The sequence below is a fragment of the Triturus cristatus genome, chromosome 5_2 (genome assembly GCF_964204655.1).
Source record: "Triturus cristatus chromosome 5_2, aTriCri1.1, whole genome shotgun sequence".
NCBI lineage: Eukaryota > Metazoa > Chordata > Amphibia > Caudata > Salamandridae > Triturus > Triturus cristatus.
In genome coordinates this window covers 1,035,209,735-1,035,234,691 of record NC_140588.1, presented here as the reverse complement: position 1 = coordinate 1,035,234,691, position 24,957 = coordinate 1,035,209,735, and positions in this window count along the sequence as shown.

Genomic DNA, 24,957 nt, shown 5'->3' with positions numbered 1-24,957 from the left:
ATTTATTAAATACACACACTACTCAATACTATGTACCAATTTACAAATATACATAAGCTGTTGGAATTACTTTGTGACATTGCATAACATTTTCACCCCTCCCGCGGGGGGAGTGGGGTCTAGTACCACCACTCCCATGTATGCACATCATCTAGCCCCCAAATGCAGTTAGTTGAACATAACCTGGAGCGAGGGCCCTGCGCACTGGCATCATCCCAGTGGCGACCCACCCCATTACCTCAACAAGCATTTAAAATAGGCACACCTGCCCTGGTGACACATAACCCTGACTGAGCATCTCCTACTGACCATGAAGTATGCAACTCTACATCTTAAGAGCTAACAGTCTGGGTTCTTCTTCACCTAACCCAGCAGCAAAAATACATGTTGAGGCATCCCTTTAAAATGAGGTACTCATTAGACTTGATAACATTTATAATGTAGTGCAATTACCACCTTTAAAAGGCATCACAGAGAAAATCACAGGATTACGCAGATACAGCCAGACACCCTAGCAGGAATGTCCAACAACATAACCCCATTTGGCTTCTGACATCCCCTTACACAGGTACTTCTCATTACACATGTGCGTTTCAGTCCCTCTACAAGAAATAACGGTAGCGAATGCATTTCTGGTGCAATTACACCTCTTCGTCTCCAGGGTATGCCCTTCTCCAGACATCCCCAACTCAGCCCTTTATCCCGTGGTGCACTTATCAATAAACCCCCAGCTGTAGAACAAAAGTCCTGGGGGCCACCACCAACCAAGGAACCGCTGTTTTCCCTTGCAGGCCAGTCTGTGCCTGCAAGGTTTTATGGGCGCTCTTGAATATTAGAGCAGCAGCTCCCCTGCATCGCTCTGCCCTTCTTCCTGGCGCTTCGTGCCGCGTTCCGACCTCGGTAGGGGGCCCGGTCCCACCCGGACACCCAGGTGAGTGTTGGTGGCTCGGGAAGCCCACCCCCGGCCGTTCTGCTGGTTTTTGGGGGCACGGTCCCACCCGGGCCCCGAGGTGCTCTGCCTTTGGGTTCGGGGTCCCGGTCCCACCCAGGACCCCCGCCTGCTTCTTTTTTTGGAGGGCAGCCTGGGGAGCCCACCCCCAGCTGCCCCCGCCAGCTCCCCGCTCGGCCAGCACCCTCACGTGCTGCTGCGGGAGCCGGCAATGCAGTTCTGGTGTGCCCGCTCCCGTGGGTGGACACGAAGTCCAGCGCGGCTCCAGCTGGCCTCGGGGGAATGCAGCGGCACTCCTCCCTCCCTCTTGCAGCCGCGGGGGAGTGCAACGGCACTCCCCCATCCTCTCTCTTCATGGAGGGGCCTGGGTATGGGGTCCCGGGCCCCCCAGGGTCCGTACTTCACTACTAATTATTTCTTGCTTCGGGGCCCAGAGATGGAGTCCCGGGCCCCTGGAACACTTCACAGGGAGCGCGATGGCGCTCCCCGGCTTGACTTCTCCCGTCGGGGGGGGTTAGCGTGACAGCGCGCCCCCCTCCTCTCTGCCGCCATCCTCGGGGCCCGGAGTTGGGATCGCGGCCCACTGGGCAATTCTTCGCGGGTAGCGCAACGGCGCTACCTGGCTTGTGTTCCTCTTCGCCGGGGCCCGTAGTTGGGATCCTGGGCCCCTCCTCCACCTTCACTGGAAGCGCCACGGCGCTCCCTCTCCTCCCGTGGCTTTGGGGGGCCAGGATGGGCTCCTGGCACCCCCCTTTGGCCTCACTTCACGGGGAGTGCGACGGCGCTCCCCGGCTTTGCTTCGGGGCCCGGAGTTTGGATCCCAGGCCCCTAAAAGGCCACTTTCACAGGGGGCGCAACGGCGCTCCCCATCTTTACTTCGTGTGGGGGCAGCCCCCGGGACCTGACCCACCGTGGGGGCATGTCCAAGACTGGCGGCGGAGCTCCACGTGCTTCGTCGTCAGTCTGCCAAAGGTCAAAGGTCGCCTACCTCAGCCCCCAGGGGTCCGATCTTCGTGATCTTGGCCTCTTCTTGCTCCTGGTGGCGCACCCCAGCCACTGAGAGCACTTTCCTTCACCCTCCTGGTCGCACAGAGGGGGAATATAGCAGGGAGCTGTCTTCACTGGCTCCCTGCACCAGCGTTTCACCTGGCTCTCCTCCTGGGCCTCGCTTCTCCTTGGGCAGAGGCCCAGGCTTCTGCTCACTGGGCCTGGACTCCCTTCCTGGCGATATTCAGGATCCTGGGACAGTCAGGGGTTTCCTCCTTCCAACTGCCCATGGCGCCAGGCTCCAGCTCCCCCTGCCTCAGCAGACCACACCCCAGAGAGAGCTTTTCTTCCTGTGCAAACACTTTTTAAAGAATGAGGAGGGGGCTGGCAGGAAGTCTCTGTTTGTCCTATCAAACAGCGACACATCACTTCACTGACCTTGCTTCCTTCTTCCTGCCCAGGCCTCTGGGTTGGTTCAAGATGGCGTCATGCAGGGGTCTCCTGCCACATAGACTCTGAAAGCAGCTTCCCCAGCGCTGCTTTCTCCCTTGTGAGGCTTGGTGCCTGGCACCAGGTGACAGCTGCTGATGGATTATCTTGTAGCTCCACCCATCTTCTCTTCTTGGAGAGGAGGCCTTCACTCTTGGAAGGGAGGTCATCAATCCAGCCTGCCAGGGTCAGCCCCCAGCCAGGCCCTGGTTATCAGCTGACTCAGAGAAATGTGACATTTCTGGATGACCCAAAACCAGTACAAATATGACTTTGGACTGCGGTATACTTCTTCTCACACAAGTTACAGTGGACTTTAGTGCGTGTCAGGAATGTGTAGACCTTAGGAAAGTGAAACTAGCCCATTGGCTCCACATCCCCATAGGAAAATAATGGAGTGAAAAGCAGTAAGACACACTGACTTTCCCCGGCATGTTTCTTCCCACTGTATAAAGCCTATTCCATGTCACACCCAGCTCTGCATAATTCCTACCACACCAGTGTATCTCCACCTGCTCCTTGGCTGCGCACGCCAGGAATCTCCCCTGCACAGCCCCTCCATGTGTGCACATGCATGTACGCATGTGTCTGCATGTAACCAGCCCGGTGCCCCTTGCTCCAGCTGCAGCACAGCGGCCTAATCAAGCTAGGGGGACACCAGTAAAATCAACATGCAGTCTCTTTCATCATGAGTTCACTGTGGGGGAGTCCCAACTTATGAGGCTCTCCCACAGTAAAAGCTCAACAATTAGGTGCTCAAAAAGCGAAAAATCCGGGCGGCTCAGAGGGTCAGAACCACCTTCTAACACTAAGGTTATACCTCCTTTTGGAGGGCTCCTATTGAGGAAACCCACCTCTGGATTGAGATCTATTGGCTTTATTCTTTTGTTGTTTGTTATTGTCCCATTTCTTCTTTGAAGAAGCAGGTGCTTGCTTAAAAGTATCCTTCTCAGGACTCCCCATTAGTTGAGGTTTTACTGGTCTAGCTCCCAAACTATCTCTACCTAATTCTGCATAAGCAGTTTCAATTATTTTAAGTAATTCTGTCTCCTGTATGTAAAGGAGTGAAATCTATCAGGCGTTGGCGTATTGCCACTGATGCTGCTTTCCCTTTAATGTTTGATAATATTATAGTTGATACCTGGGCGAAGTTATTTAATAACTTCATCCCTAAGTTCAGAGCAGGTTCTGCTCCATATTCGTTCTGTATCTGTGTCAATACGTCTGGTACTACTGCTAATGAAGGGATACCATGAGTCCTGGTATATATTGCAGCAAAGACCGTACCCCAAGAAGTACAATCCTCTATCAGGGGAGTTATCCGCATTGGCAAGCAAATTATTAGCATACTATGCTTTTCATGTGGACCAGTGTGTGGAAATACTGCCTCTAGCTGGGTTGTTTTTTGAGCTATCCAGAAAGGCATTTGCTCATGTTTAATAGGCATTTTACCCATCACTGCGTGTAATGTTTGTGGTGTAATTTTAGTTGTAGGAGTTTGGACTCGTCCTACTTGTACAGCCGGTGTTGAGTGAGTGTTCTCATCACAAACTGTGTCATGTTTCTGTAAAGTTTTATTAATTCTTTATGCTGTGTAAGTTAGTCTCCTCCTGGCATTTTGTTAATGTCAGGATGTGGTGTGTAGGCTGCTAATACTAGCCATGTTGCTCCGTCTCTGCCGAGTCAACCGAGTCTTATTCTATTTCTTGTATGGGGTAGGTCACCTTTAAACCAGTATAAATGTTCCTGGTAAGTAAGTGGAATTTCAGTGCCTACGTACTGACAATATTTGTTCGGTATTTCATCTTCTGTGTAGTAATGAAATGTCTTTGTTAATGCATACGCCTGTGAGAATGTAACCCATGAATAGAATACCTCTGTTCTAAATGATTTGTGTGCCTCAATCACAAATGTTACCTGCCCACCCCTATATGTTATACAGTATTCGGCTAGTTTTAGGTTGATGGCAGTTCTAACATTTTCTGAAAAGTGTATTGCATCTGCATCTTCTGCTTCTCCTGAGAGTTAATTTTTAATTGAAGCACGGGATCTTCCTGTATAGTCATTGTTTTTAGTAAGAAAACCCTTTTAAGGGAACTGAGAAAAGGTGTTATGCACAAATAGGAACAATGTGTGCTTCAAGCTTGATTAACCAACAGCCAATACATAGAATTTTGCACACTCAGCTGTGGCGGAGTTTGTACCCTCCCACTCCAGACGTCTCTGTGGATATGTGGGTAGGGGTCTTTGAGAATAGCATGACTGAACTACTCAGATTTGACCGTTAAATAAGTACCCTACCAACGTTGGGCGCAATGTTGTGTAAATTCCTATAAAACCTATACAGGATCTGCTCGTTTAGACAATATACACTGTAGGATTGGTGTCAGACTGATTCTAGACACCCCCACCGGGTATGTGGGCTTATGTACCAGCTAGCTCACAGTGCCACTAGAAATTCCTCTTATCAATGAGAGAATAGTTCTTAGCAACTATTGAACATGACAACTCTGATCCCTCAGGACGGTGGAAACAGTGCACTACTTTTCGCTCAGTCACTCGTGCTCACTTCAATTCAAATTCAAAATAAGATTTATTTGATTTAGGCAATTAAATCATAAAAGCACAGTACATAGAAATAACCATCATATCTGACATGACCATTAACATACCGCATCTGTAAAAAGCAACCATGTTAAATAAAACTACATCATATCTTACACGTCCATTAACACACTAAATTTAAAAGTACAATCAACTAACAATTAAAAATATGAAAATCACTTTGTTTTTCTGCTTGTGATCACATCCTTCATGTATTTAGTTAAGTGATTGATAAAAATGTCTTCATCTAAAAGTTGTAGTTTAAAAAAGGCAGGACGACATGGTCTCAAACCTAACTCCTTTAAAATAGGCAAAATCCATATTTTCCTTAATAAGGTATAACATTTACAAAAAAACAAGATGTGTATAGTGGACTGGGTAGATATGTTGTCACATGGGCAGAGTCATAAAAATCGGGACCAATCATTCATGTTTGGGAACGTGATCATTCTGTAAAAATTGTCTAGACGGAAGCGGGTCAACAACATCCTGTCGTAGCTCCCCTTCACGTTTGCTAGATAGGGTTGCCTCCCTGGTTGTATTAGTAACAATTGTTTCTCTCTGACAGTTGGTTTAATTATGTCATGAGAGAATCTGGTAGCCTCCAGAAGATCCATACAAGCAATCTTTAAGACTTTCCATTGGATTATAGTAATGCTGGCAGATTGGAGAAATGTGCATCCCAAATCAGCCGCAACATTTTTAACGTAGTTAATCCATGGGATGCGAGACACCCGTTGCAGGTTGAGGCAGTCATTTATCACATCACGATTAAGACTGGTAGTGGCACTAGATCATATCTTTTGCCATTATAAAACCGGCTGTATTTTAATTAAATCAGATAAATACGTAATTTCAAGTTCAGCGTGGGAAATATGTGTAGCTGTACTGTTAGGGGCTGCTAAAAGGTATCTTAAAAAAACATTCTCAACTGACTGTAGAAGTTGTACATCTGCATAACCCCAGATTCCGGCTCCATACATGGCTGTTGAGATACATTTAACTTTATAAATTTTTATCAAATAAACAATGGGTTGTTTTCCCAGTTTTCTAGTGAAATTTACCAGTGCTGCCGTAGCTATTGTGAATAACAGTTTTCTTGATATCATAGCGTTTGCCCAGGAGCCCCTTTTTTCAAAGACAATTCCAAGATATGAAAAATAACTGGGAAATTCAAGCTTTTTGTTGTTGATAAAAATATCTCGGAAATGTGCACTATTCTTGCCACATATCATGACATATGTTTTGGGGATGTTTACATGTAGGTCTAAGTTTGGCATGAAGGTTACAAAGCTAGAAACAACTCTTTGCAGTCCTATTTGTGTGCGGGATAATATGACGGCATTGTCTGCATATAGTAGTGCTGCAATTGGACGATTGCCACTATGAGGGGAGTCCTGACATTCTCTGGACAATACAGTGGCGAAACCGTTTATGTAAAGTGTAAAAAGGAAAGGGGCTAGCACACACCCCTGCCTTACCCCCTTACGGGAATTTATAACTACACTCACCTGCACTTCCATATCGGACAGTAGCCTGTCCATCTTGATACAGTTGCCTTAAAAAGTTAACTAGTTGGGCTTCCACACCTAAAGCCTCTAAGATATTCCAAAGTTTATGGTGGCTGACACAATTAAATGCCGAACTCAGGTCGACAAATGTCAGGAAGAGGTTCCTGCATTTAGCTTGTATACAGTTTTCCCAGATTAAGTTTAAATTTAGGCCTTGATCAATAGTGCCTAATCCTTGTCGGAATCCATATAGTAATTCCGTGATTACACCCATATCCGCAGCCCATGTCTGCAGTCTATTTAAAATAACTCGCCTGCCCACTTTCACAAATGAGTCCAAGAGTAAAATTGGTCTGTAGCATACCAGATCATTACAGTCTCCTTATTTTAAAATAGGTAGAAGAAGTGACTCTGACCATGTGGGAATAAAGCCATGCTTACAGCAGGCCTTTAAAACAGACGTTAGTAGTGGACCCCAAAGGAGAGGATTGGATTTGTATTGGTCCACTCAGTCTCAGAGAGATACACAGAATAAGCGGTAGGGACGTTTTCAATAAGTATTTATTGAGCAGTCGTAATTCTGGTGTAAAATAGGTGTGCTGAAACAATCATTAGACAGTAACAGATATAGATGATTAGAAGCACTAGGAAAGTAAAAGGATGGTAGATATCTACCATTCTGCTATATTCATGAATACAGACAAGTACTTAAAATACATGACAATAAAATGCGTACTCCTATGATGCTACCTTAACTAAATGTACCTAAGTGTACCTAGTATGTATGTTGGTGTTAAGCCAAGAATCCCTCTAGGATAAAGTCAACCCCCATTACCGGATGAGAGAAACTGTGGGACCCTGTCCTGGTCTCGGGTTGGACACCCTGCAAGGGATGTCAGACCACTGCGAGCTGGTGTATCTGCATGCAAGGGCTTCAGCGTCTCGCGTGGGCATGGAAGTCCTGATCTCATCTGTCTATCTCAGCAAGATGTGATGTTCATATACCCGGAGGTATCCCCGGGGTTCTACCTAGCTGTGCCTCTGTCAGACTTAGGATGACTTTGGGAATGAACCTTGTACATAGTTATTATGCAAGAGATGGTAGTCCTGCTGGGTTTCCAATGATCCAAGGATCCTCATGCATAATGTATGAGGCTAGTGTTTAGGGAAAAATCCACGTTCTGTGTGCAGTACAGTAACTAGGTAAAGGGTCAGTCCTAGCAGTCTGTTATGTATGTAATGTAGAGATGAATTTAGGTGAAAGGTTGGGATGTTACCTGAGCCTATATTTGGGTACCTGTATGGAATATAACAGGAGGGGGTGTAGGATGGTAAATGTCCATTGTATATAGATTATTGCAGCTAAAAAATGAATCCCCCACAGTTCTCTTACCTGTGATTAAGTGAAGGGATGGATGCATGGCTTCTCAAGTTGCCATGGTGGTGGTAGTAGATAGTAGCAGCATGCTAGCGCACTAGTCAAATACTAGTGAAAGCATCAGGTCTAGAAGCGAGGTTCCAGTCCCTCTTAGCCGAACTCAAACTGTAAGATGAGAAATATTCATCCCAGGGTCCTAATTAAATTGAAATAAAAACAGAGTCGATGCCGTTTTATATGCAAGCTTTACAAAAAGTAATGAGACAGTCACCAGAGGGATACTAGAGTACTACCAGTACAGAAGAAAAAGAGAGCCAAATGCTAAAATATGATATGCAATGCTAAAATAAGAAAATCAGAATGTTGAGCTACTAAAAGTTACAAACTGAAGTTGACTCGAGCTATGAAGTGGACAAGCATAACCTTTAGTGCCGGAAGGATGATGATGCTGGCAATTATGAATTATGTTCCGATGAAAAAGAATTAAATATCAAATACAGTGCATGGGTGGGCAATATATTATATATAATATTACTAGTGTGGGCTATACTTAGAGCAGAAGAAGATCCTTGCCCTGCCTTCAGTTGGTGTTGCTCTCACCACAGCCACCCCAACAAGTGTGTGATTAATTAATGGTGTAAATTGAATTTAGTCACACCTTGGCAGCCAACTATCATATATCTGTTATGGAAGGAAAAGGAAATGCATGCATGATGATTAGTACTAGTGCAGGTAAACCAAATCAAATAGTCCGTCTGCCCCCAGAGAGACCCAAGTTACATTATGTTATGTTATACCGAGCTTTGAAAGATAGCAAAAAAGTAAATTATATGTAGGAGTCAAGTAAACAGACATAAACAACACACACAGTTCTGATGATTAAAGAGAAAAAATGCTACTGTATGGCCGAATTGGGAGTTACTGCTGCATTCCTCTTGTACTGTCAGTCAATCTTGGGTGCCTGTCAGATGCGATTCGGTAAGGTAAATGTGAGTATGTTAAATTGTTTTTCCAGTATGGTGCAGGGTAAAGGGCCTGTATATTGAAAAACAAACATGATATTGAAAAATCAAGGAGAAAAGTTAAACTGCATAAGGAGTGCAACAAGAAGACTCAGAGGCAGCATGGCTAAATGTCTGTTTCCGGCAGTTAACTTCAACAACAGGCCTCCCACCCAACCACCACTTAGTTTGAATTTGAGCCAGACCGCACTGAGTACATGCACACCCAGCAACATTTAATTCTCCCAATCAAGTAAAAAATCAACGCACCACTCTCAGTCATCACTCACCACCACTACACAGACTTGTATAGATCTGTTGTTTACCTTTAGGCCACTTCAGAGTCATCATCCAAATCAGCTGTTTTCATTGAATTAAAAACTTCCATCTTCTTCTGGTGTCAGTTCTCCAAGTATTCATGCTCACGCCCACACCCCGAGTCATTCCATCATCTCTGATCCTTCCGAGTATGGTGTCCAACTCCATACCAACTGTATCCTGAGTCCTGACTCAAAATGCAATAGACTGGCCTGTAGCAGTACAATTTTGTTGTTGAACAACAAGAAGGAAAAGATTGAGTTACTTTTTGTGCAAACTAGATTTGTGTTTGCAAAATTTGCATTATCTAAAGGAATGGTTGGGTCTGACTATTTGAAGAGTGTAAAGCAAAAAACAATAAAACAAAGCAGTGTGGACCATAGAGGGGACCTGGTGAAGGAATCTTGCTATCTCTCAAAGGAGAAGAAAAATAATTACCCTTCAGGGGAAAATTATTGATCAGTCGTCGGTAGGTCCCCAACATTGTGAATCATCACTAACACAATAAGCATAACAAAAAACACTCAGCCTCACACTGCCTGCACCCACATGAATCATCTCTTCTCAACACACATGATGATGACATATCACAAATTCACATCACAACAAACAACAATCACTCAGTGTGCAATGCATGGCAGTATTTAGCTGTACTTCTGGTGTGCTCACCATGATCATTTGGTGGTTTATTGCAGAATGCAAATCCATTTGTTCATGAAGCAGAGAATTGGCAATGTAAATCAAATTATAATGTCACATGTGGGGCAGTCCCTCTAGGGTAGGAAAGGAAAGATAGTCATGGTCCAGAGTTGGAGGCAAGCACACATTTATTAGTATTCTCCGTCCAAAGCCTGGCATGAGGGAAATGGGTATGGGGGTGAACCATGACTTCTTTACTGCACACAGTTGCAACTCCAATCCGGCATTAAAATGTGTCTAAGAGCAAGACAGTGGGGATGAATTGGTCAGCTAGACACACACAAATAATAAAGCAAATAATGTTCCCTAGCTACATATTTTTTTTGTTTTTTGGCATCAAAGAAATAAAGAAAGCAGATCAGTGATAGACTACAGACTGATAAAGAAAGTTCTGTGGTTGTTGTTTACCCAGACCTAGTAGTAGTCTTCCTCAAACTCTGGTGGTTTGTCCAGAAGAAGGCCATCTAACACACTACTTACATGACCGGAGTCCCCCTCATCTTCCTCCTGTGGCACTTCAGGTATGGTGTAGTTCGGTGGTATAAAGTAAGTCATTTTGAGAATGGTTAATCTCTCCAAGTTTTGGGGCAAGAGACTGGTCCTTCTCACTGTGACAGCAGCACCAGCAGCACTGAAAACACGCTCAGTGGAGACCCTGGCTACAGGGCAAGGCAGATAGTTTATTGCTAGAATGTTGACCACTGGCCATTGGCACCGCTTTCCATACCAATCCACCAGTGGGTTTTGATCAAGGTAGACATCTGTCGCATCATCCAAATAGGCCTGTACCATTCACTCAATGTTCATTGCTGGTGCTCCACTTTGCTCCACCTCTTTTGCCTTCGATTCTGCACTTGACTTAAGCCCAGCCAGTAGAAACCACTCAGTTGCATATTTTGGGGCTGATGCTTCTGGTCTTGCTGTTGAAGGTGTTCTTGTTGTTGGTTTTGGCTGCTGTGTGTCAAGAGCACTGCCCTCAGGCTCTGATCTTGAAGGCTGCCCCACTGGACTTGTGCCCTGGAGCAGAGGGTCTCTAATTCCCTGTCTTTCTTTCTCTAGCTCAGCTATCCATGTTTTGTGTTTTCTAATATCCTTGGAATGAAAGTGGACAGGGGGGCGTGGCTAGCCAGCCAACATAGCGGACGTGAGCTTGTAGTGCTCTGACCGATATCCCCTGTAATCCGACAAAATTCTCCTCTAAGTGCACCATTCATGCCTGTAGCTTGTGGCACCAGACGGCTGAAGTTAAGTGGAAGCCAGGAGACTCTTTATTGCGTGGTTTCAACAACTGAAGACGTGGTTGCAGACGAGAAGGCATTCGCGGCCACCGTGAGGTGAGACCGCGTGGCGGAGGCCCCTGCTTGTCGGCAGCCGCTAGTGCTGCTGCGACGATTAGCGCTGAAAGTATGGTGCTGGCAAAGCCTGTGGTTCCCTGCCCGCTCCGTGGAGTGGATTTGCGTGCCTCACTGCTGTGATAGGTGAGGCGCCCAGTGGAGTGGCCCGCGGATCAGGAGTGCGGGGAGGTGCGGCCTACGGATCGCCGCCGACTGAGGAACAGAGGCCTGGAGCGATTCAACCGATGAGGAGAGGGAGTGGCCCCCGAGGCAGGAGCGGTTCTCCCCCAAGTCAGGGTCCAAGCGGGAACGAGGTAGCTGACCAGCCGGAGGGCCGCGCGACCCCACAAGTCCCGCCCCTATCCAGAGCAGGCCTCCAGGGAACACGGTATTGGGATGACAGCGGTAGCCCCACACACCGGGGAGACTCCCACATCTAGCCCTCCCAGCGGCATTCCATCGGGCGCCGCGACTGCAGATGACCTGTGCCGTTGCACGCCGTCCATGAGCGGAACCGGCGACTGTGTGCTACAACCAAAGGCCACTGCGACAGCAGCGCTGGCCAAGCGGACGGCCCGCACTGTGGAGGCGGTGCTCGGGGAGACTCGAACTGACATCCATGGGCACGGAGGTGACTGGAGAAATACACAGATGCGATCCAAGGCCCAGGCACTCTGAAGTGCACTTTGAAGACAATGTGAATAGTAGCCAATGTAGCAACAACGGGTGAGGCCTAGACAGCGTTGATTGTGTGCGAGGGCAGCATCCTTCAGGCTGAGTGCTGCACAAGGAAGTGTGAGTGACGTTGGGACAAAGTGGAGGCAATCGGGGAACCTCCTGATAGTGCACCTGTACTCTGCACGACGCGAAAGACACCCGACAGCTTAACAAAGGGAGGTGCAGGAGAAGCGCGCTCCTCCTTAAACACGCTGAATGCTCTGGTCGTGATTTGTGCTCCTGGGACCGCTGCCACCTACTACCAACCCGAGTGCCCGTCACTGTGGCTGCACACCTTACCCAGTGCACCGCTAATGTAAGGGTGAGACATACGGCACACACATCGGTCCAGGAGCTGTGACCAAACAAACCCATTGTCGGCTAACATTTACCGTCCTTTCATTCACCTAACCTCGCCGAGTCCCAGACGGAAACAGGATTCCAATCGCATAGGGACGGATCTCTCCAGTTCCTCGAAGGTGGGGGACGCAGCAGACATTTTGGCAATGATCACTGCCACAAACAGTCAAAAGCCCCTTCTCGCGCAACAAGCGAGCTGGGAGCAATAGAAAAGAACAGAAGTTTCTTGCTCAAGCTGCCATTAAGTCGTTGCACAACCCACAATTGGTGCGCAGTGTGACGAACTGCTGCAACAACGGATGCAGGACACTAGTCGTAGGGGCCGAGTCTATCCGAGGCATCAGGGGTGAGAGAAGTGACTGGCATCCTGGCATAGACCATACCAACAAGCAGCCAGCGGTCCCTCATTGCACAACAAGCTACCTGGGAACAATAGAAGAGGACGCGCCTCTGGAGCTGCCATCGCGAACCCCAGCGGTTACTGCAACAGGGTGTAATATGCAGTCACTGCATCCTGTAGCGGACCGACTCGCAAGAGGACTCGATGCGGGGAAAGACCTTGGCTGTCATTAGTCGGATGAGACGGTTGCACAATGACCACGGGACTGATAAAGTAGGGAGCCTACCGGCTGCGGCTGCAATTAGTACCGCCAGCGGACCATTTAACACTAGTGCCAAACGCCTCTGCGACAGTCGGTCCCTGAACTGACCTCCTACCATGGTCGAATCGTTGCCGTGTGGACCTTGCAGGACTCTGGCTGTGAATGCCCACAGCGCAACAACTCGTGATGGGCCGCATGCGGGACAAGATGCAGCAGGGACCGCTACGGGCTGGCAATCTGGATTCCTCACATCTGAGGGAAACAAGCGAAATGGAGCCAACATCCACAGCACTGGTGGCCAAAATGGACACAGTCCTTGCAGCAGTGGAGAAACTAGGGGATGCACTGGAGCATACCAGGACATTCTTGGAAACTCGGATCGATAAAGTCACCACTGACTTCACGCTTCTGCATGCGGATCACCGCAAGCTCACTGATAAGGTTGCCACACAAGGTCAAGTGCTCAAAGATCTCCAACCAGTGACTCACAGTCATGCAGCTGCACTGCAAGATATGATGGAGCGGATAAATGCCCTTGAGGACAGGGCGGAGGACGCTGAAGGACGCTCGCGTCGAAACAACATTCGTGTAGTGGGTTTGCCAGAAGGAGAGGAAGGAAGACACGCTGAACAATACATAGAGAACTGGCTGCGAGGCCTTCTGCCGCAGGGAACACTATCGAAGCAGTTTGCGGTGGAGAGAGCTCACCGAGTGCCTGCCCAAAGGCCTCAACCGGGAGCAAGGCCACGCCCGTTCCTGTTCAAACTCCTTAACTACAGAGACAGGGACGCGATGCTGTGGGAAACCCGGAAACTGGACAACCTGATAGTCAGTGACAGCCGCATCATGCTTTTCCCTGATTATACTGCCCTGGTGCAGCACCGTAGAAACAACTATATGGCGGTGAAGCAACAACTTAGAGAGCTGGAGTTGCCATACTCCCTATTGTTCCCTGCCAGGCTGCGAGTGGTTGCGAAGGGTAAAACTCACTTTTTCGACACACCAGCGGAGACGTAGGACTGGTTAGAAGAGTCAGGTCTCTGGACAGGAACGAGACCGCGTGCCCCGGATGACGGCGTGGCACCAGGCAAGAGAAACAGGCGTCGTCCAAGACAAAGGGCGACCCTCCGAGCAACGTCCAAAACGGTGGCCCCAAGCCCGGAGAGAATGCAACTGGAGCGCCAAAGGGGAAGCGGTCACGACACTTGGTTCCCCGAGTGCTCAAGCTCGCATGAACTCTTCTACGCAATGCACGGTGATGTCGAGCGGTTCGTCGACACCGTCGTCCGAACTCTCTGATGAGCTTTGCATGCCGGTGGTCACTCCACAGACCGCGGATGATATCCTAGGATGAGGACGTTGCTGTAATGAACATTGTAGATGATTGCACACGCAAGTACCATATTGTGGGTTACAATGGTTTGTTAATGATGTGAGGGGGCGCGGGGGCTCAACGGGGACACTGCATGTGCCTTTTGGTTGATTGTTGCTTGAGATTTGCTGCGCTTATGACTAAAACACCCTGTGGGTCTCTGTGCAGGTAGCCCTCACACACGCGTAGATAACTCACATTTGCGTTTGAGTGCTGCTGACGTAATGAGCTGCACTAATGGGATTCTATGTGGCGCACCGCACATGTGGGGTACGATGAGGACGGTCACAGCAGATTGTTGGCTACGTGCACATCCCACCAGGCCACACATTGACCTAGTTCCTACCTATGCATGGTCACAAAGTTTGGACGAACAGCCGCGCAAAGTTGCCCCACACGTTATGTTGTTTACAGTTCACAAATTGTTATGGTTACAACAGACCGGTTCACACATGCTCGGACGAGCCCAGTACTTACTAAGACGCACCCCGCCCCTGACCTCCCAGCAGACTCCACACCCTAGCAATGGCACAAGTTAACGTAATCACATGGAACATCCGCGGAAGGCACTCGGTCGGAATCGTCCTATTACAGGAAACACACCTAACACAGCCGGAACTGGAAAGACTGCACAGGCGCTGGAGAGGGCAGGTGTATGGTACAGTGTACTCCGCCCATGCTAGGGGCACGCTCATTTGGGTGAGAGCGGGAGTCCCATTTGTTAGCACAGACGCGGTAGTAGATCCTGAAGGCAGGTACACTCTGGTGGAACGCTCAATGGTCAACACATATTGTTGGCCTCGATCTATGCTCCGAATGTCGATCAAACGTCATTCCTGGCGCAGCTGTCGCTGGTGCTTACTCCATATGCTGGCCTCCCCTGGCTGATAGGTGGCGATTTCAACTCAGTGCTTGACGTACACATGGACAGATCCTTTCCCCCTCTTCGTGCCACATCAGCAGTGTCCAATGCGCAGGCGCTCATGGACTGGCTCTTACACTGGACATTGTTAGACATGTGGCGGGTCCTCCACCCAGCTGATCGAATTTACACCTATTACTCTGCGATGCACGACCTGCATGTCCGACTAGATAGGGTGGTGGGGTCCCGGTCTCTCCTGCCGTTAGTCGAGAATTTTGAATATTTAGGACGGACACACTCCGATCATAACCCCTTGCGGATTCAAATCTGCTGGGAGGCTGATCGGCCCCCTATTCCCAAATGGCACCTCCAGCCCACCGAACTGGAGGACCCCGAATTCCGCTCATCAATAGGGACAGCTATCCTGACATATTTTGAACTTAACGAAGGCACAGCAAGTAGAGCACTAGTGGAGTGGGATGCCCTCAAACAACACTCAGAGGTCACTACTAGGAGCATCAGGGAACATACAGAAGCAGTTGTCGAAGGCGCTCGTCCGCCTTGAATCCCAACTGCTGCAATACAAGTGCGAGGGAGAAGGAGGGGGCAGACGCTCAAATCGCCTAGAGGAGTTACGGACACAGCACGCGGAGATTCTGGAGCGATTACGATGCCATAATTATGCAGCCCATACAGACAGGGCGGGCCACTGGCTCGCCTGGCTGCTAAAGCAGGACAGCACTCGCGCTCCGATCGCAGCTATACGTACACGGGAGGGAGAAATGGTGTACACGCAAAGGGAGATTCATAAGGTCATGGTGGATCACTATGCGCAGCTGTATCAGTCAAGAGTTTGCGGTTCGGACCACGGGTTAGAGGGATTCCTCGAACAGATCCAGTTGCCCACAGCCTCGGACATGCATCAGGAGGCGCTTAATTGCCCCCTCACCCTGGAGGAGATAGGGGAGGCAATTGCATCCATGGCATCTGGGTAAACACCAGGACCGGATGGCCTGCCGGCCGTATTCTATAAAGCTTATCGGGAGTCTCTGGTGCCACAATTACACATGCTTTACGTAAAAGCGCTGGAGGAGAACACACTACCCCCCTCGATGCGCAAGGCGTACTTGGTGTCCCTGCTGAAGCCAGACCGAGATCCAACGATCTTGGGGTCTTATTGACTGCTGGTACTTCTTAACGCAGACTATAAAATACTCGCCAAAGTCCTAGCGGAATGGTTGGCACCAGTGGTTTCAGCCATAGTCCACAGTGACCAAAATTGGTTTGTGCCCAAGCGGAGCACGTCCCTGAGTGCCGACGGATAGTATAAACGAGTGGCCAAGGGCAGATTGCCTAATGTTGGACCTGGAAAAGGACTTCGATTGTTTGGAATGGAGGTACTTGTCGGCGCTGTTGCAACGCTATGATCTGGAGTTGGAATTCTCACAAATGGTGGGCCTTTTGTATAAGAACCCCACAGTTCGGGTAAGCCTGGGTCCGTATATATCTGATGCTGTGCCTATATGCAGGGGCACCAGACAGGGATGCCCATTGTCGCCACTCCTGTTTGCGTTAGCGATCGAACCTCTAGCGGCTGCCCTTCGTGCATTGATGGGGATGGTGTAGCACTGGGAGACGTGGTACACCAGGTGTCGTTATATGCAGATGATCTGCTGGTGTATGTGAGAGACATTGAGAATATCCCGGCCCAGTTGACCCACATACTGCGGGATTTCACCGCTGTATCGGGACTGCGGGTAAACACCAGTAAATCCTGCCTTAATGCGTTTGGGGAGGGGAGACAGGACCCGGGATACACCCTCAATGGAACGAGGGTAGTGTGGAAAGGGGACACCTTCCGATACCTGGGAATACAGATATACCGTCAACCGTTGGACCTATTTGACGGAAACTTGGGCTGGGCTCTCACAGCCGTCAAGTCACAGATGTGTTTCTGAGGCACATTACCGCTGACAGTCACGGGCAGGGTGGCATTATCCAGAATGGTGATTCTCCCCAGGTTATTGTTTTACTTTGCCAACCTACCATTATACGTACCTGCGGCATTTTTTGCCACATTCTCTAAATTGTTCCAGGACTTCACCTGGGGGAGCAGGCAGCACAGGCTGTCACCAGCAAAATTGTATCTTCCTACAAGTCAGGGGGGACTGGCAGCGCCTTGCTTAGAACACTACTATCTGGCTGCACAGCTGCAATGGATTGCCCAATGGTTTACAGATAAAGGCCGGGAAGACACAGCGTCTACGTTACCCCCATACTCTCTGGAGCGGCTCCTTACACTCTTCCACCCAGCTGTTAAGCCCGCAGCACCAGCACCACTCCTCCTGAAGGTGGCATACAAATGCTATCGCAGAAGCCTTTTTCTCACCAGAGCTCTGACCCCATCCGTGTTGGCATTACCACTAGAGGGCTCCCCTAGCGGGACACGAGCACTCACCTCTCTTACACTCACGCACTGGCGAGACACTGGCATACAGACCCTAGGAGATTTGTACCGAGATGGCACACTTACACCATATGACTCTCTAGTAGCGGAGGAGGGATTACCACCAGGCCGATTCCTTATGCACCGCTCACTGGTTGCAACCCTGACCGCTAAATGGGGAGACATGTCCACAGAGCCCAACCAACACCTTACCATACAATACCTTCACGTTATGTGGCGAGGCAGGCATCTGATCCGCTGGTTTGCGGCGTGACTGCATACCCACGCGGCTATTACACTGGAACCTGTCCGACACAAATGGGAAGTTGACCTGGGGAGACCATTAGAAGACAAGGAATGGGAACAGGTATTGAAGAGTCCAGTGCGCATACCCAGAAATATGAGGTTCCGACAGATTCAGTTGTTCATTATACACAGAGCGTACCTTACACCGGAGGCGGTCAATAGGTATTTTCACCGTACGGATGCAGTGTGTCCTAGATGTGCCGAACCTGGGGTGGATCTGGTCCACATGCTATGGAGCTGCCACAGACTGCACATGTACTGGCACACGATCAGCGAGCTGCTACATGGAAGCACCGGCTGTAGTCTGCCTTTTGAATGGACTGTATATCTGTTGCACCAGTTCCGCAGAACCCCTGCCACGAAGGTAACGTCCCAGTTTTTGGATCTGGGAATAGTAGTTGCTAAACGATTACACACCAAGAGATGGAAGGCACAAGACCCACCTCACGCGCGAGCATGGAGACATTCGCTCTTCGCATGGGCCAGAGCCGAGGGAACCATCAGAAGGGAGGAAACGTTGGGGTTGTGGAAGGACCTCATAGCTGCTCAATGGGAGGGTCTGCTCTAGGCACTTCAGAGGGTTGAGGACGAATGCTCAGGGGGACAACATGTGGGGAGGGACAGGGATCCAGAGCAGGTGCCGGAGTCTATGACCGGGTGCGACTGTGGTGTTCCATGTGGGAATTGATTAGCATTGTCATTGAAGAAGAGAGCGATAGATGCCGTTGCAGGGGATTAGCAGTCAATCTGAAATGCTGTGATATGTTGCTGAGGAGGCCGGGGGGGACCAGGGGGTTGGTGGATATTGGTATGCTTTGGGATTGTTAGATGTTAACTGTTTTCATTTTACTACTTATTGGACTGCCAAAACAATGCAGTCACTGACCTGTGATGCTTCGCATAAATGAAAGGAGCCGTATGTTGTCCTTGTATGTAATCCGGTGCGGCAGACGCGCTATGTATGATTACTAGGCTCAGTCTTCATGTAATTAAAATATGTTTCTATTGCTATTAACTGTCATCATGCATAGACAGTGCAAAGAATATGATTCCTTTCATGTACCCGTAAAATTTAATAAAACAGATTTAAACAAAAAAAAATGGACAGTAGTGGTTTGTACTTTGGATCAAGAATTGTGGCACAGATATATTGTTTGGAGGACACAATTTTACTCTGCACCCTTGTATTAGCAGACACATGAAGTCCTTTAGCTGTTCCTGTAGCATGTGCAACAACTAGATATCATTGCCCATAGTACTGTCCTCTTTGCTGACTTCCCGTGCGAATACCTCAAATGGAGGCAGCATCCCTGTCAGGCATTTGACTAAGCCCATCTCAATGATCATGCCTTTCACAGTTGCATCCCCTCTTTGCATGATATATTCCTCGAGAGGTCGGTACTGCTCAAGCATTTAATAAGTGGAATTCCAGCGTGTTGGCACCTCCTGTATGAGTGCTTTAACTGACATTCTATTATCAAGCTGAATGATCTTCAGCTAATTCCGGGCTTTAAATGAATGGCTGAAATGAGTGCAGATTCTTCTGCAGGTAGACATTAAGTTGCTTTCTTGGTTTTCTTTTTTGAGAATGATGTTGATGCAGTGCACCAAACACAGGACCCTGAAATAACCACCATCGGCCACGCCCTTAACCATATTACTGCCATTGTCTCTGGCAACAGATACAACCTTGAGCACTCTTGGTTGCTGCCCTTCAAAGACCTTGGTGTTAATGTCTTCCATAATGTTTACAGCTGTATGGGATTTCTCCATGGTGAACATCGCTACTGTCACATGCTTCCAAGCAGCATTAAAAATCTCAGCAGTGTCAACACCTGCAGATATTTTTTCTCTAGCCCCCATAAAAGCGATCCAGTGTGCAATGATGCACATGTAGTCAGTCGCTTGGAAACTGGTCCACATGTCTGTTGTCCAGTGGAAACTGTGAACAGCACTCTGCTGCAAAGCTTGTCCAAGCAATTCAAGCACATCGTGATGCAGCGCTGGAACAGCAACTCTGGCAAAATAGGACCGGCAGGGAACCTTCCATTTCAGGCGTATGGCTGCCACAAATTCAAGAAAACAAACCCCTTCCACAAAAGAAAAAGGAGGAGGTCCGGTGCTAACATTTGAGCCAACTTTGCATTGTATAAACATGCCATTGGGTGGTTGCGTTCATACTGCCCTACACATGGTAGGAATAGAAGCCTGATTTATTTTCCTTCATGACGCCACTGATCCAGGTGACTTCTTGAGAGCATGCAGTGGAAGGCTCAATGTGCTTTTTAGTGGGGCAGTCACTGTACTCAGTTGCCTTGGTGTCTCGACCTGAGTCTTGTGCCATTGTGATGTTGCTGATGTTGGCGATACTACAGCACTGCTGGGGAGAGGGCTGCTTTGAATAATGCAAATGTCTTTCTCTTCTTCACCTTCCACTGTGATCGGATTGGATTTGGATTCCCTGCTCAGCCGTCTTTTATCCCCTTCACCAACAATACTTAGTTTTTTGCCCGCTAAGGTGCACCTCCCAACGGATCATATGGTGCTTTCTCAAATGGGTTGTTTGGCCCCTGGTACCATAGTTTGTACCAAACTTAGCCTGACTAACCCTTGCTCCACAAAGGAAGCATACGACAATGTTGGCCTCCTTCTGGCTAACCGAAAAGAAGTCCCATACTAGGGAGCATAACTTTCTGATGCTGGTGCCATTGCCAATGTCGGATGAACTGGCAGTAGATGGGCGTTTTGACCTTTGATTAGCTGAAGTACCTATTTCTACTGAGGTTGTTGTGGATGCAGGTCACTGCTGGGACTTTGCACATATGGCAGTAGGTGGTGGTTGGATCTGTGGTGCCACTGCCAGATCTCCCCCCAGGAAATTGGGATGGGTAACGTTGGCCTCCACTGGGGCTCGGCTAACATCCATGATGACTGGCTCTTCGTCATCCTCCTCTTCTACATCTGCCTCCATAACTCTAAGGCTTTCTGGAACCTTCCTTTTCCCTTGCCTTGACTGAGTAATCTTGTGATGCACCACTAGCCCTCCTTTTTCTAGCTGGAGATCTGGAAGACACTGGATCTTCTGGAGCAGATTGCTCTACATCCTCAGCATGAAGCTCAATCTCTTGAACTGCTCCTACTTCATGAGGGACTACTATTGACGGTTGCCACTGTTGTTGTTGTACACTACTCTGAGTTTCCTGAAATGATTGGGTACTACTTAGTGATAGAGACAATTCAATGTCAACATCACTCCTCGTCGGCATTGCGTGATTAGACTGGCTGCCTTTGTAACACATATGGGTGTGTCCACTGATTTGGGGATTCTGCTCCCAGCTTGCTCCCCAGAGGCCAGTGCAGCAGGCATAGTTGTTTGTTTTCCAAAAAACATCTGGGAAGACATACCAGTGGGGGTGGTGGTAACCTCCTTTTTCTTCTCCCTGACCACTTTCTTGGTAGCAGTTTTAGCACCTTTCTTTGGGGCCATCTTGAAGTTGGAAGTTAGCAGTGGCACTTAGCTTCACAAGTTAAAGAGATGTCTGTGAGGTGTGCACAGGCCTTCTTTCTGGCAGTACTGTGGGTGATGATGTCTCTTGTTGTTTTGTGCACCTAAGTGAAAAGAAGCAAGAAGGAAATCAGTGAAACGTGCCATTGTTGCTGTTCAATTAGTAGTTGAAACAAACACAATATCATTTAGTGTGATCACTGGTTACTCCCTTAATTAACAAAACATTGTATATCTATTTGTGAAACGGAAAACCACAGCAACATAAACTTTTATGGTGACAGACTATACACTCAGGAAGGATAAGAGAGAGCAAAACCAACAACAATATATGGATGAAACTGTTTGCTCTATGTGTGTCACGTGATGTCACTCATGTGTGATGGGGCACCAGTGGAGGTGCAGCTGACAAATGACAATGGAAGGAATAATTCCTAGACAATGATTGCTGTTGTGCTCCTATAGCAGACATGGGTTTGATTGTGGAAAATGTTATGAAAAATAGATATATATTGTGAAAAAGACCACGTTGACGAACCGCGTTACCAGTTGCCAAATTAAACCACTGAACTCAACCCGAGCGTGTCCAGTCCTGTTTGTTGATTGATATATATATACAAAATAGATTTTAAAAAATTGACAAAATATAAAATATAATTTACCAATTAATAAAAGAATTGAAGAATTAAAATGTAAACAATTAAACAGAAGTGAAGTTATCCTCAAAAATATAATAACAAGTTATTAAACTGCTATCTCATTGCTCAACCATACATGCAGCCTCTGGCAAAGGGCCGAATTTGGTTGGACACACAAAATGGCTGCCAGCCAGTGCCACATTCTCATCAACAATAACACTGAGTAGGAAGGCATTCATTGGGAACAAAGAGAAGACATGCAGTCCTATAGGGAAAGCACACTGGCTGCCTAGCCTACACCAAAAATGACCAGGCACCGACCACACGATCACAACAAGAGAAAAAACGCAGGCCTATGAGGGAAGCACACTGGCTGGCTAGTGGTCAACACAAAATGTCTACCAGCCACATGGTCATGGTCACAACAACAAAAACAACCAGCAAAAAGGCATGGCCATAACAAAGAAGACATGCAGGCCTATGGCAAAAGCACACTGGCTGGATACACAAAATGGCCACCAGCCACTTTGTCACATACTAACAACAAGAAGCAAGAGGCTTAGAAAACAAGGAACGCATACAGGTCCATGGCAGTAGTACACTGGCTGGATACACAAAATGACCGCTACCCACATGGTCACAACAAGAAGCAGGAGGCCTAGAACAAGGAACACATGCAGGCCTATTGAAAAAGCACACTGGCGGCCTACACAAATTGGCCGCCAGCACCATAGTCACAAAAAGAAGCTGGAGGCCTAGAACAAAGAACACATCCAGGCCTATGGCAAAAGCACACTGGCTGGATACACAAAATGGCTGCCAGCCACATAGTCACAACAAGAAGCTGAAGTCCTAGAACAAAAAATGTGTGCAGGCCTATGGCAAAAACATGCTGGCTGTTTACTCAAAATGGCCGCGGGCTACATGGTCACTCACAAGTCACAACAAGAGGCAGGGGGCGTGTAAAGCAAACAGCATTGGCAGGCCGAGTGACAGTAAACTGACTATACAAAATGGCCCCTGGCTAGTAGCCACATGGTATCTGGCACAAAGAAAAATGCTGTCCTATGGCAAACACACACACAGACACACACACACTGGCCAGACAAAGGAGGCAAGGTAAAACCGCATTAATTCAGCAATGCCAAACATGAAAATCAACAGGGCTAAAAAAAATGTTTACAACAACGTACATCCTTTAAAGGCATTACCCCACCTAGTCCTATACACTGTTTGCATGAAAAAACATGAAATACCACAAAAAACACATGTATTTCAATCCAGATCCATCCATGGCCTAAATGCTATAACCACCACACAAACAGTTGTTTCAAGCACCCATGACTACTACTGGGCCTATTTGCTGGAAGGCCAATTGGCAGACTAGGCCACATAGTGAATTAAATCAATATTGCTAATTTAGTAAAAGAACAAAGAGAAAGTGTAGTAAATTGTGATACCTTTTTCTTTTACAAAAGAAGAAAAATTAAATGCAAAGAAATCAGTGATCACTAAGCCCCTTCTGAAACAAAAGGCCACCCATGACAATACATAAATAAATCCATTAACAGTACAAATAAATCCAGGTTCATGGCCCCAATCAAACAAACATCACCAGTTTCTCAACTTACTTCTGAAATCTCACATACAATAGTCCTTAAATCCAATTGGATATGTAGCAGACACAAAGAGTGATCCTTCCAGCTACAAATCCAAATAAAAAGTGACGAGGAGATGGACAAAGGACTGGGAGGAGCCTGCTAGACAGGAAAATAAAATTAAAAGATTGCAGCCGCTATAGATCCTGCACGTTCAGGATCAAGTACAGCAGGAAACATTCACTGGAAGTCGCTTGTGCTCCCAAACACTTGCGGGAGCATGCGGCAGGCTAGCAAATCTCGTGTTACCTACGAATGGCCCTAAAAATCTTGTGGGCGATAGCGAGCACCCTGCAAGTCCCACCCGCGCACACAAAATTAAATTTCGAGCGCACAGACCAAATAAATCCTACATTTCATTCAGAGTGCAGAGTTTAAAGGTAACTCCGCGTTTTACCGAATTCCACAAACTCTGCGAACAGAGCAGAGTTTTACACCCGCGCATAATAGTTATATATAGTACTAACTGGAAGAATTATCGTAACCATCTCCAGGCTGTATTGAATGGATTAAGGTGTGCAGGACTACATATCAATGCTTATAAGTTCTGTTTTGTCTATGGTAAAGTCAAATATTTAGAATATTCATTAGGAGAAGGACTAATAGAACCAAAAGCAGAAAAGGTCAAAGCCTCTATAGATATCCTGTTCCCTACCAATAAGAGAGAGATTAGAGCCTTCCTAGTTCATAGGTTTATCCCACAATACTGAAATTGCTAGGGCCTTTCAGAGATCTGTTTATGAAAAACTCAAATAACTGTGATTTTAAATATCCATATCAGGTGACACCTGAGGCATTTCATCAACTGTAATACTCCATTGCCACCAAACCAGTTTTACAATCACCTAATTTCAATAACCCCTTTTTCCTTCAAACAGGTGCCTCAGACATAGGCATTGGAGCTGTCTTATCTGGTGAAGAAAAGCTCAGATTATTTGTCACAAGCTTTTTCCAAGCAAAAGATCTTGTATGAATGATATTTCATTCTGTATATTGACCTTGCGCTACTAACATGGTTAAGTAGAAATAAAGAAAAGAATCCTAGAATCCTCTGGTGGTTCTTGTCCCTCCAACCCCTCCAGTTTGAAATATGCCATTGCAAGGGACAGGATTAGGGTAATGTCGTTTTCCTTTCAAGATTTCCCCTTTTCCCAACTGGGAAAATCTGTGGGAGGGGATGTGTCACAGTTGGGAACCCATAAAGAAGGGAAAGGAGGTAGA